We start from the raw sequence: 10,435 nt of genomic DNA on the forward strand, positions 1-10,435 counted from the left end.
ACAGAGCAGCTTATGTTGGAAGGGACCCCAAATATCATTTAGTTCCAACTCCTATGTCATGGGCAGGGACACCTTCCACCAGATCAGAATGGCCAGGGCACCATTCAGCCTGGTCTTGAACACCTTCAGGGATGGGACATCCACAGCTTCTCTGGCAGACTGTGCTAGTATCTCATCACCTTCTGAGTAAAGAATTTCTTGCCAATGTATAAGCTAAGTCTCTTCTCTTTTAGTTTCAAGCCATTTCTCCTTGTCCTATCACTATATATCTCTGTAAAATTTCAGTCCCCTTCCTGCTTATAGCTCCACTCAAGTACTGGAAGGTCGCAGTGGGGTCTCCTCAGAGCCTTATCTTCTCCAACCGGAACAATCCCAGCTCTTTCAGTTTTTTCTTATATGAGTGTTGTTTCAACCCCCTGATAATCTTTGTGGTCTTCCTCTGGATGTATTCCAACAGCTCCACATCTTTCTTATGCTTTCTTGTACAACATTCTGCAATGAAACAATATTTTACATATGAATGTGTAAGTTCTTTGAAGAGTGGATCTTCTCCCTATACTACCCCAGAGGTCTCAAAACCATGCCACTTTATTTTATGGTATCAAATATTCCATAAATGTAGTACACTATAATTATCTTAAGAGGAAACCTATGCATGTGTTTAATATGATTGACTTCTTTGATGAATATCATTGTTTTCTATGGAAAAAAATAAGCTAGAGCATTGTAGCAGAAATGCTAAGTCATGGCCTGAACCAGTCACTGAGCACCTGGTGGGAAGGCAGGACCAACCCAGCAGAACTCAGGTGCAAGCAATGCACCTGAGTGACTGGGAGGGGTGGAGCCAGGATGCACCTCTTCCCAGACCTCATTTAAGGGTTGGCAGTGGAAACGAGAGCAATTTACTGGAGATTCCTGCCTATTGGGGGTCTTCTAAAGGTGGGTAGTTTTTCTTGCTTTGTTTATGGGTGTATGACTCCTTCATTTAGGCTTGTTTTTATTTGCTGTAGCTTAGGATTGTGCTTCTTCACTATTATTGCTGTTCTTTCTGTCACATTATAGCATTATAAGTCTTCTGTGCAATAGTTTGTGATGTACCTGAAACACACAGGCTGTCTAAGCAAAAGCTGAATATTTCATTCAATGTTTTTTTGGTTTTGTGTTTTGGGATGAGGTTTGAAAAAAAAAGCTTATTTAGATCCATCCAAGTACCTATATGTGATGTCAACAAGTTCTGCATAAGTACTAGGGTAACAAAAAAAAGCTGAGATTTTTATCACTTTCAGAAAATACTAATATTAATTTATTACAAGGGGAGAAAAGGGGAGAAGAACTATATACACAGGTGAAATTTCACCGTTTGTAAAGCAGTACTTGTGCTTTCAGTCAATTAACAGTGACCTGTGTTTGGTGTCCTTGATCCTAAACTGCAGTGGCTTTTGAAGCTATCAGTAGGTTTTGAATTTAGTCATTCTTAACGGAGTAAAGATCAGGAAGCATTTAAGCTTGTTTGCGCACTTACCAGCCTTTATTGATATATCTGGAAACTTGGAACATTACTGAACGTTTTGCTGAATCATAAAAAAAAATCTGTTGCAATAAGGATGTGTTATATATTTACAAATGTTCTGACTATATTTAGAAACAATATCTAGGTAAGTAGCTCTATAAAGCACACCATGAATCAAAGATGTGACAAGTTATTGTTGTGGCTTAACCCAGGAAGTAGCTAAACAACTTCTTGCTCACTTGCACACTCCCAGTGGGATGGGGGAGAGAATTGGGGAAAAAAAAAATCTCAACATGGGTTGAGATGAAAACTGTTTACTGAGAAAAGGAAGAGAGGAATAATAATTATGATAATAATAATTAGGGGTGTGTGTGTGTGTATATATATGCAAAGAAAGTGATGTGCAAAGCAGTTGTTCCACCACCACTGACAAATGCTAAACCAGTGTTTGAGCAGCTGCAGCCCCCCAGGCTACTCCCTGTTTTTATGGTTTTTGGTATGTGTATATTTTGTATGTCTTGGTAGATTTTGGTTGTACGGTATGGAAGATTCCTTTGGCCAGTTCAGGTCAGCTGTCCTGGTTCCATCCGCTCCCAGCTACTTGTACCCCCAGATCCTTGCTGGCAGGATTGTTTAGAAGCTGAAAGACTGAAGTCTGCTTGACTCTGTACAGTGCTGCTCAGCAAAGACTCTTTAGTCTTTGCAACAAGGTTATCATGCTGTTTTTTTCCTAAAACCAAATCATAGTATCATACCAGTTAATATGAAGAAAATGAACTCTGTCCCAGCTGAAATCAGGGCAGTTATCTTTCACCTCTGAACATAATAAAGCCCATTCTACTATTTTTCACCCTTGTGTGGCCTTCCTTGCCATATTAGGAAGTAGAAAGTGCTTCTGTTTCTTTTCTTCCTCGGAAGGACGCGCATCAGCTTTCTCTTTCAGATCTGACTTTCTAATCCTTCTTAAATCTAATATTTTCTCACATTTAAATAAAACCCTTCCAATCTGATATCTGATACTAGTTCAAAGTGAGGCAATCAGCTAAGAATAACTAAAAATAATTACTCAAAGAGCAAGAAAAAAATCAATAACACGAGGAATCAGATTGAAATTTCTTCTGAAAAGAGCAACTGATCAAATCTTGCAATCAATATTTTGATTTTTTTTTTTTTCCTCACATTGCAGAAATCTTTATAAAAGCTTCTGCACAGTTATGACACACCTGTGATCTCGGCTTCACCTGCAGGTCTCTGGGTACATATTCCTTTGCATTTCTGTATACCCAATTAAATACAGTTTTTTCAGAAGGATAGTTAGTGAGAGAGTCTTAGTGCAAAAATTGTGCATGGAACTTATCTGCATTGTCTAGTGAAGTGCATGACCAAAAGATCTTTGCACTTCTCACTTGTTCAGAGAGGGTGCAAAACCTGAATCTGGAAAGAGTCCCTGGAATGTGTCCAGAGAAGGGCAACGAAACTGGTGAGGGGTATGGAACACAACCTTTATAAGGAGAGACTGAGCGAGCTGGGATTGTTTAGTCTGGAGAAGAGGAGGCTCAGAGGAGACCTTATTGCACTCTACAACTTTCTGAAGGGAGGTTGTGATGAGGAAGGGTTTGGTATCTTCTCCCTGGCAACAAATAGGACCTGAGAAAGTGGCTACAAGTTGCACCAGAGGAGGTTTAGATTAGACATAAGGAAAAACTTTTTCTCTCAGAGAGTGGTCAGGCACTGGAATGACCTGTCCACAGAGGTGGTGGAGTTGCTGTCCCTGGCAGTGTTCAAGAGGCATCTGGATGAGGAGCTATGAGATATAGTTTATTGGCTTGTGGTAGCAATGGTAATGGGAGGAAGGTTGGACTGGATGATCTTGTATGTCCTTTCCAACCTTGTGATTCTATGATTTTAAGATCTTTTCAGTTAGATGAGGCAAGCTTTTTCTCATACTGAGGGTAACACTTACTGAGGTGGGTTGTAGGTGACTGTACTTTGCATTTCAGAGGAAGCAGTCATGCTTTTTCAAAGTGACTAAGTATACTAGTCAAGACTTCACAGGACCGAGATCTTTGTTACCTAAACCTTTAGCATCAAGTTAAACAAAATATAGTATAATCCTCATACTCAGATGAACTTTACTTTTAACATATTTTAGCCAAATAATAGAAGCTCTAGCAGTTGTAAGATAGCAAGATGACTGTGATGACTCTAAGCATTAACCATTTTTTTTTTCCCCCTCAAACTTGCTGCCCAATCTTCAGCAAGTTTCTTCATCGCGCAGAACCACTCCTCCACTTTTAAACATGTAGTATGTCATGTGCCATGTGCTAGGATTCTAGTAGTCCATTCTTTTTCATTTGTGATTTGCTCTATTTTGGTTTAAATTATATTTAGGCAGTAAGGATGTGCCTTTTTCTGAAGTTTGCGTAATACCAAGTGTGAAAGTATGGCTGGAACTTCCTGAAATGTTAATAAGTCACAGATTCAGGATCTTGGGTTTGAGACTAAAGGGCATTGCGACAACTGAGCAGGCTCAGATACCTTTGGTACCACTTTAATGCCAAATACTGGCAGTTAGTGACTTAGGAGTTCCCTTGTCCCATCCAAAATTCCATGAGGAAAGTTGCAGGTGCAGTATGGCAGCTGGAGTCACGTAGATGGTTGTCATGGGGCCAAGTCGGAACATCCATAGGCTCTTTGCCTCTTCAACTCAGGACAGTAGTTAGATGGGTAAAGAACATTCCATTCTTGATTAGCTTTGTTCAAATTTGAGTGGTACCTGTCAGCTGTCTGTCACTGCTTGTAGTTAAGCTGTACCTTGATTCTGTAGGGCTCACTGAAGCTCATAGACTAACATCCTGATCAATTGATCCTAACTGTCCATTTCAAAATTACCTTCATAACCTCACAGCATCCTTTATATGCATGTATTTCAGGATGTTTGACTTTCTTACTCATTTGCTACTGGAGTGGAGATGGATTTGGTCACCTCCGAGAGCAATGCCAACATGAACGCATGAAAAAGCAGACAAGGGAAAGCCAGTGGGCATCAAGGTCAGAAGCAAAACTGATTCCCTAACACCAGAGCCAACAACTGAAGGGAGAGAAAATCATGTTTTCTCTAATGCATGATCGTAAAGTACTTACACAGCTCTGAGCTCAGTGAAGAGGAGGAGATAGTCTAAAAAGACAGGCAGAATGTTTCACATGAAACGGTCTCACTACTAAGGAAGTGAGAGGCGAGAGAAATTTTTTTGAAAGGAGAGGAGAAAGCTAGACATTTATTCCATTCATCAAAGGGAAGGAAGAAGCAAATGAATCAGAAATCAAAGATTGAATATCATTGGTCTTGCTGACAAAGCAATCAGCAATCCTCTCACAGCAAGTGCAGGGGTTTGTTGAACAAAGCAAAGGAATTTAAAAGTCTTGAATAAAAATAGAATCTTTCCATTTATAAAATTAGACATAATTTCAGAACAGTGTTTTGATTTAGGAACTGTAAAGAATTTCTGCATTAAAAATATATAAATCCCAATTTTGTGATGTACAATTAATAATGACTTTGTCCAAACCCTCTCCAGCATCCTTTGTAATTCTCTTAAGAAAGCATTAAATGAGGGCATCTTCACTTTAGTTGAAAATCAATGACGCTTCAATGAAGCGTACATTTCCAAAATATTATGCAACTGAGAAGCATGCAGTTCTGCAGCTAATCCAAGAGGCCAGGACTTCCTAAGTAATACTGCTTATTTAGTAGTGGGAATTACAATTAACAGCTTCAGAATTTGTAGGTGCATTTGTTACTTACCTAGAAGTCTCAGGGCAATCCCCTGGGGTTACTAACTTCAAACTGAATAATGCAATGCTCAATCAATACAAACCAAAGGATAATTATATGTAATTTTTTTTTGTGAAAATATGATTTCAGCTTGTGTGTGCGTGTGTGACAGAGGAACCAGAGCATGAAGGCAATATGGGAAAGAAACAAGAATCCAGAGCTTTGTGTCCAGCCATGATTGAGTAACTGCAGAACCACAAACTAAGCTTCCATCTATTGCAAATCCTGTTCCTGTTTTAATTTCATCTATGTGAACTGTAAACTTTCTGTAACTCCTGAATCTGTTTTTACAACCCTAAATAGATGGCTGAAATTACTTTCAGTTGGGTTATAGAAAAAAGTGTCTAGTAGTACACATGTACAGGATGGGAAAAAATATCCAAAAAGGGAAGAAAAGTTAATATAAATATCTGATTAAGTAGTTGCTGAGTATCTCACTTTCATTGTTAGCAGGAAAGAAACAAAAGCTGCAAAAGCACGAACAAGTAATTTGCTTCCCAAATGGATATCCAAATACATTGCCACCACTCCTTTCCTCTTTCAGCTTTCTGTCCAATGACTCTTTACTGTAGAAGCATATGGATTGATATTGTACTTGTTCTACTCTTCAAATTTTGGCTGTAGTTATTAAAACAAAATTTAAAAAAGATGAGGAGAAGAAATCAGCTAAGACTGCTTCCTTGAAGTGGCAAACCTTCTTGTGTCTAAGGCCAACTTTCTGTTAAACATCTCACTTTATGTTAGGTACCAGTTATATAATGCCTAATCAGCAAAAATTTTGGTGTGTGTGTGAATGTGTGTGCATGTTTAATAATAACAAACTTGTATTAAAAAAGCCAAAAAGGAATTTCTAATAAGAAAGGAAGTGCCTGCTTTTGGAGAAATTAACTGCTCCAGTGGATTGCAAAGATAAAGCAGAAGAAATTATCCAATAATTTGTCTGTTGTAATTAGAGATGGGCCTGAGATCCTACATTCCCAGCCAGACCCAAATTATGGGGGCATCTGGAGCTGGGGTTATAATTTTGTCTGACTTTCACTCAGGCTAATGTGAAGAGCAGATAAAAGCTGGGGAACCTGGTCCCTTGCTGCAGCATGCAAACAACTCTTATGGACTTTAAAGGCACTTACCCAAATCCTATGGCAGAAGATTAGGAGCCAATTGCTGTAAGTTAGTGCATCTTATTCATGATATTTTCCCTTTGGTTATAATACTGAAAGCTATCTTATGGCATTGAGACAATGTTAATTAATTACTTGCCTCCTGCAGTGGTAGACCTGAGACCCACAGGTTTCCAAAACTAAATTTTTAAAACATGCCTGAAAAGCAGCTATTTTTTCAGCAAAATGAAGCTTTCCCTCCTCCCAAAACATATTTCAAAACTTTTCTTTGCCTAAATGGATGGTGATATTTAGAGGAAGGGAGAGAAGAGTTGCAGCAACCATGGGCAGGACATAATGCTTTTTGTGAATCATCTTAACCAATAGGCCACCCATTTATCAGTTAAAGAGCAGGACTGAGGGAGACCACTGAAAATCAATGTATGGCATGCAAGTGTGTGGACACCTGTAAGGAGGCTGAACAGTGTGCTTCAGATCTAGCAGGTATAGCTTGTCTGTCTCTGCTGTCAGTGGCCAAGTAATGGTCCTGCAGACCAGGATCAATATGGGACCATACTGCACCTCCCCTCCTGCCTCATGTTCTTTCATTCAGATGAAAGCAGGCCCTGCTTAAACACACACTCTCATCTTCTATAAAGGTGATGTGAAGATGTAGCTGGGGTAAACTACATGGCTGTTTATAATGGAGCCTGAGCTTCTACCTAATAGACGGTAAAAATCAGTTGGTTCTTCTCAGTCGCATCTACAACAAAAGCTGTTCAGGTACAGTAGTGCAAATCACCTGTTCCTGCTGCTTGTCTTTATTAAGAAGGGAGTGATTGTAAGGCATGAGGAAATGGAAGATGCTGCATGTGGATAATCTGTTAGATGAGCAAAAATTAGTAGTAGTGTTGATAACGACCAAGATGAATCTGAAGAAGAGGAGCCTCGGAAGCAAAAAACCTCAACAGTTTTTATGCAGTGGTTTAAAGAAGCAGCTCAGGGTAAGAAAATCATTCACATGAGTTTCCCCTTGCTTTTTAACAACAAATGAAAGTGATGCTGAGAAAGATGCTTTGTGAAGGGGAGAGTTACCAAAAGGTGAGAAATAACTGTTCAGCAGTGCCAACAAACTGGTACTGATATTCCAGGAAGGCTGCTGCCACCATCAAAGCATCTGGCCTGAGCCAGCCCCATGCAAACAACAGAAGGTGTAATTGCATTGCTGATTCTGGTTACCACAAGTTCAAAAAGAGTGAATAAAGCACCCTATAAACATGAACATATTCCTGCTAATTAAGTAAAAACTAAAACAAAAAACAAAACAATTATCAAGCAAATGAAGGAAGCTAAAATCAACCAAAACCCTATAAAATCTGCAGAAAAAAAGCAGCTAAAAACATGACTAAAGCAGACCTCAAAGCGTAGCAGCCATCTGTGCCAGCCAGGATCTAGTAATAATGCAACTCCTAATAGCAACATGAATAATAAAAGTAAAACTCTCATGAGTTGCTATGTTTTTTATTTTTGGTGGTTTTTTTTTTTCAGCAACAGTAATAGATTTTTCTCTGTGGTCTCTGCTCTTTACGTATGGATCATTATAACTGTTGTTAACACTTGCAAGGAGGATCCTCCTTTTTAGATATAACTTTAGGACTTGCTTACATTCACTGGGTTAAATCCAGCTTGGGGAGCTCAATACTGTGCTCCAAGGATTTCCAGGAAGAACTTTTCACCCTGCAGCTGTGGAGCCAAAGCTCCCACTGTTGTACTTTCACTGTCAGGAATTTGAATCACAGATGTTTCTGGAAGATATTAAGCTAAGAGACAGTGTAGGTATGCAGGACTTCTTTGCTCCATTAAACGTCTCTCCTTCCCTTTCTTTCCTGAATGCTATAAAGATCCTCTTGCTCTTTGGTGAACTGAGATGTTCAAGCAACAAACGATCACTATAGAATCTGCAGGAGAGTTATTGCTTGGCAAGGGAAGCTTCTGGCCATACTGATAGTAGATGGAGTAAGAGTAGCAAAATGGAAAGGTTGTCTCAGATGGGGTCCTTGGAGAAGTTTGGATTATCAGAAGGACAATAAAAAGCTTTTATTGTATTGAGGTTTTTAAATGCAGGGAGAAAGGTACAGAAGAAAAACAAGTGTTGGACATAGAAATGGCAGTACTCAAGACATCCCCATGTTGTCTGTTACCCATTTCTTAAGTTTCCAAAAGTGGAGAGAAGATCTCCCATAGGACAGCTTTAATGTTCTTGAAAGCTTACCAAGGCCAACCAAGCCTAAATAGCACTTATGTACACCTTATCCACAACTGTAATATCATCAGAGCTTTGTAAAACATGCATGACATTTCTCCTAGATCCTAATGAGGGAAGTGCTGGAAGACAGAAGCTATAGAATCATAAAAATCTTTCCTACAACTTTTCAATCCATGAATCTCTCAAGACTCCTTCCAAACCCTGCAATTCTGTCATTCTATGTTTCGATAAGGGCATAGACTGTAGAAGAGAGAAAATATGTTTTATAATAAAGGAGTATTTAGGAGAATGAGATTTTGGAATTAGTTTTGTGTTCTCTTTGTTTCTGTAGGCAGAAACTCCAAAGAAATCTCATGTTAAATTCTACAATGTATTTCAACTTGCCAGTCCTTTGAAAATGCAGATGTCTGGTCTTGCTTGGTGCAGTAGAAAGCTGTTCTTCTGCATGCAATTTCTACCTAGATCTCCCTGTGGGAGAAATACTGTTAATTTGAGGCAGCAGCTTCCCAACAGAGATTGCCCAAGAATGAATTCCTTGTGCCCCCATTATGTCTGCTCCCAGCTGGAGAGTCTTTCAGCAGATACACTGTGCCTTCACAATTCTCTACTAGGTGAATTTTCTGCTACTACATGAAGCATTGTGCTATGTCCCCTGTGTAACATTGACTGAAATGTAGAAACAATCAAGTCATCTGAAAGGATACGAGGAGGTTTTAATTTCCTGAAATAGACCTGCTGTTCAGGCAGTATTGCCTTCTCCATAATAGGAAGTTCAGGAATATCAATTTCTAAATTTGTCTATTCAAATTAGCCTATTACCATTAATGCCAACTCCATTGAAAAAACCATGAGTCAGGCCCCTCCTCAAGCCATGGGAATCTAATGATGTAGAAACATTGTCCCTTTTTCTTTGTCATCTGATGTTTTAAGCCATTTGGAGTCAGGTTTTCACATTCTCCTTCACAAAGGCAAGATTGGAAATTTACTTTCGTTCCTCCACATGAGAAGAAAGGATTTCTTGTCATTGTACAAGTTCAGGAGCTGAGCCAATGTTGAACTGCAGGAGCTGACAGCACTGCTTGATGTTTTTTTTTCAGGTGCTTCTATCGCAAAGAAATGGTGCACACCATCATGATCAAGTTAATTGGTTAGACCTGTCCAAGAATCTGTGCACAGACACTTAAATACACAGTCATAATCTCATACAAAAATAGAGCTGGAAAAAGCTCAATCTGGTCCACCTCTTTGGTTACAGATGAAATCTCTAAATCTGTGCCATTCTTGCTTAGCCTGTCCTGAAGGATCCCCAACAGTGGAAGCACCATCATCTCCTCAGTGATTCATCGCCTTATATTTAGAGAATCATTCCTAAATTGCAACTTGAATCTCATGTGTTGTAATTTAAGATCATCTTGTCTAAACCTGTGACCTACCACGGAGTATTTATTGTTCCATTCCACTGTGCAACAGCCTTGTCAGATGTCCTGACAGTTTTTCTCAAGCTAAATAACTCAGTCTTTCAATCTTCCCTGTTAGACTGTATTTCCTAGTGCTCTGTGCATTGCGCTCTGGAAGTCTCTCCAAATGATTCGGTTTCTGCTGAAGCACTGTATCCAAATCAAGACGTGTAATTTTAATTAAACTTTACCAGGACAAGGTAGACAGTAAGGACTATTCCACGTGTCTTGCTGTTAAATTTTTGTTTATGCACTCTTGCATCTTAT

The 10,435-nt window shown here is 39.2% G+C and overlaps 1 long non-coding RNA gene across 1 annotated transcript; it reads left to right on the plus strand.

The window, feature by feature from the left end:
* The first annotated feature begins 914 nt into the window (after nucleotides 1-914).
* On the plus strand, nucleotides 915-5,790 carry LOC122179522. Its single transcript, XR_006178717.1, has 3 exons — nucleotides 915-939; nucleotides 4,444-4,561; nucleotides 5,436-5,790. It is a non-coding gene; the product is annotated as an uncharacterized LOC122179522 (long non-coding RNA).
* The last annotated feature ends 4,645 nt before the right edge of the window (nucleotides 5,791-10,435 follow it).

The sequence above is a fragment of the Lagopus leucura genome, unplaced genomic scaffold (genome assembly GCF_019238085.1).
Source record: "Lagopus leucura isolate 7727_CA_CO unplaced genomic scaffold, USGS_WTPT01 Super-Scaffold_100004, whole genome shotgun sequence".
Classification (NCBI taxonomy): Eukaryota; Metazoa; Chordata; class Aves; order Galliformes; family Phasianidae; genus Lagopus; species Lagopus leucura.